Here is a 7,980-nt window from a genome sequence, read left to right as displayed (position 1 = left end):
TTGACTTTTCCCCCTACAGCACAGTCTGACATTCTCTTGGCCTGTTTAATCATAGAATCATAGAATGGCCTGGGTTGAAAAGGACCACAAATATCATCTAGTTTCAACCCCCCTGCTATGTGCAGGGTTGCCAACTGCCAGACCAGGCGGTACCTGTTTCCACCTCCCTCTCCACCCCCTTTTTTTTTTTTTAACTATTATTTGCAATGTTTTAACTGGCCCTGGAAAAAAAAAAATACGTCATCTTTCTTCAAGAACTTAAATGCCTGAATATACTAAACTTATGATTAAATCTTCCCCAAACTTGTCTCTGTCCAAAGAAGTGAACTTAAACTAGGAGTTTATGAGTATCGTGCTGTAAAGGAACAGTTATGTCACAGCCTAAACTGATGATTGAGCAGCTGGTGAAGGGAGTGGCTGGCACAGGAAGCACAGGTGCAAGCAATTCTCCTGTGCTTCCCATGTGACAAAAAAGCTGGGTCCAGCCCTCCCTGAGCTCATTTAAGGGCTAGCCTCCAAAGTAACAGCGTCTTGAGGATGAAGGCTGCTTCTTGAGAAAGAGCGTTATATGCCTGAATTCCTGTCGCCAGATTGGTGAGTCAACTTCTTCCTATATATATTATTGTCATCATAATAATGCTTTGCCTGCTATCACAAAGAATTTGTCTGAAGAAATTTCGCTGTTTCCAAGGCCCTACTAGTACTTTATAAGAATTTAAAAGATCTGCATGGAACATTTACTGTATGTATACTGTTTCCATGGTAGCAGTCTTTTAGCTGTTCTGTTGCTGCTTTCTAGGTTAGATACATATAAACCAGATGGCAAGTGGGCTGATGTTTCAGTTTGAATTGTGCCAGGTATAATCGACGTCCTCAAGTTAAAGTATGCTAATAATTATTTGGGAAGTATATCCCATTTGGTTGGCTGAATTTGTTGAGCTTTCAGAGGGGAAGATTCCCTGCAAATCTCTGTTGAAATTTAATAGGAAAAAGCGTTATCTTCTCTTGATAAATATTTATGTGAGAAAGCATTGCTGTAACTTATGTGGTGCTGTTGTTTTTCCTAAGGAGGAATGTCTCTGACTTGAAAACAGTGGCTAGTCAGGCTGTTGGGATACTGGCTGAACTACAAAATATCTAAATATTCGGATTATGACAATATCTTGGGCTTTTGAAATTGGTAGAAGCACCCATCTTTATAAATCACATGATGCAATCCAGGAATTTCAATTTCTGAAGGAATTCACAGGGGAGGAGGGAGCACCAGAAACAATATGAGATGTATTTCAGCTCAAACAAGAGCCCAAACAGAGTATGACATTTATTGAAATAATTTTGTTTAAGACATGTTTAATCTAAGATTTTTGCCTAATCAGCTTATAGTTCTCTATGGATCTCTGCTAAGAAAGCTACAGAAGGATGGTAGAGCCTCTCTGACATGTCTAGGGCAGGAGCAAAGAGCTCTTTGCTACACTGTTGTGTGAAAATCAGGCCTTTTATTTGTTCAAACATAGCGAAGTAGTTAAAGGGTCTGCAACTTTCCATGAACGCAGCCTGTTATAGGATGTGTATATTCTGATTTTTGTTGTGCTGTGCAATAACTGCAAGGCTGGCAAGTTCTTCTCTGGCTGTATCCATGCATGCTGACTCTGCAGGTTTTGTGTTTTTCTGTGGCTAGAACATGGATGAAAGCATGTGGTTTGGCAGATAGAACGAATCTGTGCTGCTAGTGTTTTGTCAAAGCATTGTAATATGTCTACAGTGTAGTCTTCGTGTTGGATAAAAGAAGAGCCATCTGATGCTCTTCTCATCTCTCATCTTCTCATCTCAGACTGCATAATGATATGCTTCAGATTTTCATCAGCTCTGTAGCTGCTGCGTGGAAGCAGGGCTTTGGAGAAGTGACAGTGTGACATGGAATTGCTGAATTTGTTTTGTTTTGCAATCCAGCTGTTGATGTGTTATTAACACCAGATTCTTTTAAGTACTTCTTGTAGAGAATCTGCACTTGTAGGTAGCCTTGAAAAACATGACTAGAGCACGTAAGCATCTCAGCCTGCCATAGTCTTTAGCTAACAGATGTGAATCTCTGAGTGGGAGCAGAGATAGGTATTCTGATGGGAAACAGCAGAGATGCAAATCCAAAGATGTACACTTTGTTTTATTAGGTAAAATGAACTTGTGCCTCTGTGACTACATTTCTTCAAGTTTGAGAATTATTAAATGTTGAGATCAAAAGAGAATCAAGTCATGAACATTCTACAATGTAACTAGCAATTTACAGGTGAGCAGAATGAGGACTCTTTATGCAAAAGTATTTACCACTGTGACTACAGCTTCATCCCTGGGCATATATTCAGCTTTCAAATGAGAAGAAATGGCTGGAAAAATACATAAAACCTTACTGAAGCTTCTTGGCAGAAGAATTCTTTTGTCAGCAGGATTGTTTGGTATTTTGTGCAACTTTGTCAGTCAATGTTTGCTGCAGAAATCAAGAATTTCAAATTACCAGATAGATACTGTATTGCATTCCATTTTGTCTTAATTGTTCTGAATACAGTCTCATCTTACAGATGCTAAACAAAAGTAATAGAAAATCAGTAAGCTGTATTGATAAGTGTCTGAAAACTACTCTTTTACTTAGCCTTATTCCATTATGTGGAATGAATTTCTTTAAAAGTTATGATTCACGCAGTTTCATAGACAAGGTTTAAGCTTTCAGAGGACTTCTATTTTTGATGAATTGATATAGTGTGTTAAACTTGTTCTGAATACAGACTGTTCCATTCACTTACAAATGTAGTGGCTGCATCATTTTGTGGCTTGTGGAAGTGATAAGGATCCAGGGAAACCAGGTGTTCAAAATCTCATTTCTTTTGAATTTCAGCATCACTTACAAAATTGTCATCTTGTGGTTGCTGCTCAGTTTATACTTCAATAAATTTGAAGAAATATTTACTAGGTTGATTTTTCTAGTCTCTATGCAGGTGCATAATTTTGGTGTTCTTGAATGTTTTGCCACTGACTATTGACTTTTGTGGAGCCAAGATATTGAAGTCCAGTTTGAAGTAATCAGCTGCACCTCCTAGCAGAAATAAGAATGGCTGCACATGTAAGCAGCATGAGCAAAATCAGTTTTTTTTTTTTAAAAAGGCAGACCCCAAACACTTCACAGATACAATCTGATCTACCATTTTTATTCAGTGATTTCTTTTTTAATCTCTTTAATCTTTTTTTAATTTAAATACATTTTGATATATTGTAGGGCAAAATTTTGGAGGAAAATAAAAAAAGGTGCATATATTAATTGAGAGATACAAGTACATAAAAGGGAATCTGCAGCCAAAGCATGACAAATGATGTCAGTGGAGGTGGTGTCAAATCTGAAGTATAGTCTGTAAAAACAAACAAACAAAAAACCAAACAAACAAAAAAAACCATTTGTGGTTAAACATGGCAGGTATCTCAGCAACACAGTTAACGCAATTATTCACTCCTCCACACTGGCAGGGAACAGAATCAGAAAAAGGTAAAACACGTGGGTTGAGATAGTGAGGGTTAGAATAGAAAAGGAAGAAAACAATACACAATAGAAAATAATGTACGGAAGAAACAATGCATAATACAATTTTTTACCACCTGCTGACCAGTGCCTACTGGAACCCCAAGCAGTGGCCACTTTTCCAGCCAGCTCTCGCAGTTGTATTGACAAGCATGATGCCATATGGTATGGGGCATTCCTTTGCCTGCTGGGGTCAGCTGCCCTGGTTGTGTCCTCTCCCAGCTTGTTGTGCACTGCCAGCTCCTCACTGGCAGGGCAAAGTGAGAAATGCCCTTGGCACTGTGTAAGTACTGCTCAGCTTCAACTAAAACATCAGTGTGCTATCAACATTATTTTTGTCATAAATTCAAAGCATTCAAATATCATACCGGCTACTAAGATAATTATTTCAGCCAAAATGAGGACAGATGATATGAGCAAAAGCTCAATGATCACTCAATTTCTGAATACTTTGAACTTAAAGCAACTGATGTGTTGCCCTTTAATAATCACAAGACTCTTAGGACATGGACTGATAGGATTCTATTGGCAAGCCAGTCTACTGCTGCTTACTCTTCCCTATTTTTGCATGCATCTGGAAAAGCTCATCTGAAAAAAATGTTATTTTTCTTGTTGATTATGTAGTTGTCTAGTATCCTGATGTAGGACTTCAGCAGTAGCCTGAAGACTGTCACAGTCTAGTTTGAAGTATGTTAGAAGGTAGCGATCACAGGGATATGTACTTCATAAATAAAATATCTTCTTAAGGTAATGATGCATCTGCTGAGTAGAAAAGTGTACAATGAAACTTTTGAAAAACAAATCCCTTCCCCGATCTACTCTGCTTGCTCTCAGTAAAGCATATTTTTCTTTCTTCTGCTCTTTTTCTTGGCAACAAGGAAGCTTCTTTCACCTTAGCATGTTTAGCTTGTTGAGGAGCAGACACTGTTCTGAGGGCCTTCCTGACTCAGGACAGAGTAAATAGGGAAGCTTTTTCCTTGCTGTACTGGGAACTGTTTTGTTCTGAACTGATGATTGAGCACTTCATGAAGGGAGCAGCTGGCTAAGGAAGACACAAGCCCCTCACTGGGCTCGTTTAAGGACTAGCCTTAGAAGGGAGAATGTCTCCTGGATGAAGGGCTCTTACTGACAAGAAGTGTTCTATAACCAGAGACCCTATCACCAGTTGGGTGAGTCAGTTTTTTCCTATATATGATCATTGATATACCTAATAATGCTTTGCATGGTATCATGAAGAACTTACCGGAAGCAATTTTGCTTCCAAGGATGAACGCTTGATGTCAATTTTTAAACAAAATATAAAATGCAAATTACAAATAAGCAAAGGCAATGGTATTTGTATCCTTCACAATCTGCTGCCAGACAAAGATTTGAAATGCAAACCACTGGTATAGCAGTCAAATTTCAGCATATTTGTTTTCTGCAGTGTATTGTTAATTATAAATCTGTAAACCTGGATAAATTGGAACCTCTGAGTAAACAGCTTTTTGGAGAGAAGCTTTGCTCAAAAAAAGTGCCTGGATTTAAATCCCTCAGCCACTTACTACTTGGCATCAGTTAAAGCTGTTTTGTGACACTGAGGAGAACTGTGCCTCTCCAGAGATGGATTGTGACCGGATAAAGAAAGCAATATCTTACTCTTAGAGAAAGCTTTAGTTTAGTGTTCTCAAATACTGAGAAGATCTTCATGTATACCTATTGTATCAGATTTCACAAACTGGAATATCTTTGTAAAAACATTTGTGCGTGCCTGATTTTGGCATTTCTCTGGCAGTCCTGACTGTCCCTGCCACCTGCCTGGAGATCGCACTCCTTCTCTGTGGCCCAGGATGCCATTTCTGCCCCTAGGACCATCAATACCCTGCCACAGCTGAAGCTGAGCAAGGTTTAAGGTACGTCTTTATGTTGATGGAAGTTACTATAACTGTACCATTTTGCAAATGCTTTCTTATTACTTTATCAGTTGTTGTCATATAGGAGTTAAGTAACTCCACCAGAAATGGGAAATAATTAAGATCTATATGGGGAAAAAGAATAACGATAGAGAAAAAAAATGTATCAATTGCTTTTGTCTTAGCAAGGAAGCCTGTTTCATGCTAAGGGGATCCTCCATGTGCTAATTAGATTTAAGGAAGTATCTTACGCTTTCTTGCTTCTTTACTGACATTCTTGGATTTGATTTTACTTATGCAAATGAATATGGTGGCGTGAATTAATATTTTAGTTGCAAAACAATACACTAATATCAAAGTTCTATTTTAACAGTGGAAATCAAATGGCTTAAAACAAAGTATGAACTAGGGAAGGAAGTCATAACAAATGACAGAAAATGTGAGCTACTTAGTTGGTATGAAAACTTGACACCAGGATCAAATGCTCACTGTAGCAATTCTCACTATTGTTGTTTATGCTTTCAAGGTTACTTCCTTAGTCTATTGTTCATGTTTCTACCAGTAAGCATTTACCTTGGTATCCATTTACCTTTAACTTCTAAAGAATGCTTTCTTTAAAAAGCAATCCTACTTGTGAAATTGTGAGTATGTGCACTTAATGTGGAAAGTGTAGAAGATGATCCCTAATCTTTAACTGTTTTATTTACATAAGTTTTCAGGGAAAGCTGAGAGAAGGGAATGGGAGGATAATTATAGTGAAAAAATCAAGTCTCAGAATTGAGACTACAATTCAGTATGAAATATATTACTATACATTTAGTTTCATAATCAACCAGGATCATAAATCCAGGTAACTTCAGAGTAGACTTCTCAATTTTTGGGTATCTTGAAGTCTGATAATTCTGTTTAAATTTCTTTTGTTAATAAAGTTGGCTGATGGTAAAGCAAAAAAATTCTGCACTTTAACGCTTTCGACAAACTATTTTCTTAAAACAAAATTCTTGTCTGCTCTAAACTGTTCTGGCAAAGGCTAGTCGTAATGGGAATGCTCTAGCTATTCCTATACTTTATCACAGTAAGACTTTAACTCTGCTGCTATCAAAATGCTTTTGAATCCATGTAGGATTTGTAGAACACTTTGTCTTTGAAAAACTTCCCTGTGTCTTTTCAGACAAAGTATAAAGGGATTGATTGAGAACCTGGAGAATGTGCAAGAGGGAGGACAATATCAGCATGGCAAAGGATGGAGATTTGGCCTTTGAACTGAAGGGGCAGAAAATATATAAAATACTAGCAGAAAACTGCTTCTGGTTAAGTATATGAACTACCCACACAAGAAATCCAAAGATCCGTTTTATCTCAGGCCATGTTGACTAGCAAATGATTATGCAACTATGATTGTCTGAGAGAGGTCTATACATGGAGCAGCAATGTTGTCTTGAAGAGAGTACTGTTCATCTCATCTTCTATTATCGTGACAAAATGGAATATTATTTCCCTTGCATTTGTGATGTCTTTGTTCAACGCAGTTTTGTCTCTACTGTTTATCTGAAGCTTCACCTAAAATTAGATTTGGTATGTAGTGCAGCAGTTAGGCTCTGTATCAGTATAATGCACTGGTCTGTGGTTTCTTTTGTGCGATGTTTCTGGGAACTTAGGGGGGAAAAAATCTTGTTCTGAATTGAGTATGTTTATATGTGGAGATTACATATTTATAATTATTTATTTGACTCTGCATCATTAATGGCAGAAACTTAAAGAGTGAGTACTATTGGAATGACTTCTATTATCCATAAGTAGGATACACATCTTTTCTTTGATGCTCTTGATTTTTTGGGGATATTCCTTTCAGTCTGCCAAACTCCTAGCGCTGTGATTGTGCCTGCTGTCATTTGTTTCTTCAATAAAAACATCAAAATTCAGAGAAGGATTCTCTGATGTCTTCAGTATCGCTCACACAAAAGTGTTGTGTTTTCTGTGGAGTACTAGAGAAACGTCTTCTGCAGTCTTTAACTTTTGAACTCTTTCAGGCAGTAACAGTAGTGAGCACAATGCTATTAATTTGGATAGGTTCACACTGGAAATAAACAGATTCCTTAGATGACCTCCACAGTGATTTTGAAATTTAAAATGGTTCTCCAGATTCCACTTTCTTCACCTGGCAATTGCCAAGAATCTGAAGATATCCACACAGTAAACTTTTACTCTTGCAAAGTGATGGTTGAAAAATTACCCAATTTGGAGTCCAAATTCACAGTTACAGTTGAAGGCTCAGCTTGAATGATGGCAATTGTTAGGACTTAAAATGTAATATTTAGAATTACAGGGTAATGCAAACTCTATTTCACTTCTCAGAATCTGACAGTTTGGTAGCCTCTGCAGTTTGCATCTATGTCATCTTAAAAGTGAGGGGCAAACTGAGATGTGAGATTGCAAGACTGTGCAGGCTTCTCTGTCACATGCATTGAATGGTCTGTAATGCAGAAGGGGGTATAATATCACTGCTATTAGTTGTTAAACCTGCAC

General features: G+C 37.7%; 1 long non-coding RNA gene across 1 annotated transcript; it reads left to right on the top strand.

Moving 5' to 3' along the window:
- The first annotated feature begins 482 nt into the window (after window positions 1–482).
- LOC116216627 lies at window positions 483–7,408 on the top strand. Its single transcript, XR_004159764.1, has 3 exons — window positions 483–594; window positions 5,337–5,454; window positions 6,626–7,408. It is a non-coding gene; the product is annotated as an uncharacterized LOC116216627 (long non-coding RNA).
- The last annotated feature ends 572 nt before the right edge of the window (window positions 7,409–7,980 follow it).

The sequence above is a fragment of the Meleagris gallopavo genome, chromosome 4 (genome assembly GCF_000146605.3).
Source record: "Meleagris gallopavo isolate NT-WF06-2002-E0010 breed Aviagen turkey brand Nicholas breeding stock chromosome 4, Turkey_5.1, whole genome shotgun sequence".
Taxonomy (NCBI): Eukaryota; Metazoa; Chordata; class Aves; order Galliformes; family Phasianidae; genus Meleagris; species Meleagris gallopavo.
The sequence above is the reverse complement of the archived record's forward strand: the minus strand, read 5'-3'. Positions and strand labels throughout refer to the sequence as shown.